The following is a 1,399-nucleotide window of genomic DNA, read 5'->3' as shown; positions in this document are numbered from 1 at the left end:
TTAAGTACACAGTAGAGAGCACTCAAGACAAAGGTCCTAAGGAAAACTCTGTACAATGTAATTCATCGCCCCTCCCCTGGAGCTCTTAATTCTGGCCCAAACTCATTTTGTTCCAGTGGGGCCTCTGTGTATAGACCCAGTTAAAGTTTATTGCTTAAATTTGGAAGTAAATGATTTCAGGTTATTATGCAATGAGCTCTTGGCTTCCCCTTATTCCACAGGTATACTACTGAACAGTCTGTGGCTCAGTCACAGCTGGAAATAAAATTACTTACCTGCATCAATAGTACAGGCATTATGACTAAACATTAATATTTATATAAAGCAATTAACTAGGTACACAGTGTTCTTATTATGCCTTATATTAAAAATTTAGTGTGTGTTGGATGCATTTGTTGGTATAAAAGCCCAAGGTCCACAAGCTCACTAATTTGGTTCGGCTAGCTTAGCTGGCCAAAGAACTTAAGCAATCCTGTTCTCTTAGTGCAGAAGTTACAGGAGTTCCACCACACTGGCCTTTTACTGTGTTCTGGTGATTGAACTCAGGTCCTTGATGAGCAGCAGACACTTTACTGAGTCATCTCTTGCCTATTGCGAATATTTGCCACACTTCCATGCCAGATCTCCGGTTCGGTATGAGAACTTATAGGTAAAGGGCAGGGAGAGGCTTCTTGGAGATCCTTTGCAGAGGCCGGCGAGGTCAAAGCGATTTTCTGTTTTAAAGATAGGGTCTTACTATGTCGTCCTCACTGACTTGGGAACTCCCTCTTGTACACCAGGCTGGTTTCACAGAGTGGGATGTGTTTCTGCTACTCGAGTGCTTATATTAAAGGCGTGCACCACCACACCCGGTCAAAGTTATCTTAATCTTAGTCATTCTCATTCTCTCAAGAAGGTGCAGTGGAATTTTCCATAACTATGCAAAAAACGGATAGTAAAATGTTGAGAAGCAGCTAGACGATCCAATTGTTTGCTAAAGGGGACATTAATTTTTTTCTCATCAATTTTTGTTTTTGTTTTGTTTTGTTGTTTTGTTTTTTCGAGACAGGGTTTCTCTGTGTAGCCCTGGCTGTCCTGGAACACACTTTGTGGACCAGGCTGGCCTCGAACTCAGAAATCTGCCTGCCTCTGCCTCCCAAGTGGATTAAAGGCGTGTGCCATCACCTCCCCGCCAATTTTTGTTTTTGAAAAGTTACTTGTCATGACAATGTTTTGCCAACACCACATACTAGTATTTTAAAACATAAACCCTATGCAATTAATGTCCCTAGAGAAACACAGTTTTTAGTTTTGTTGTTTTGAGTAAGGAGATCAGTGTTCTGAGCTAACCCATGTTTGACCAACCACAGACAAAACTTGCTCTCCATGTCTGCACGCCTTTTTTGCAGTGGTTTCCTCC

Source organism: Mus caroli, chromosome 6 (genome assembly GCF_900094665.2).
Source record: "Mus caroli chromosome 6, CAROLI_EIJ_v1.1, whole genome shotgun sequence".
Taxonomy (NCBI): domain Eukaryota; kingdom Metazoa; phylum Chordata; class Mammalia; order Rodentia; family Muridae; genus Mus; species Mus caroli.
The sequence above is the reverse complement of the archived record's forward strand: the minus strand, read 5'-3'. Positions refer to the sequence as shown.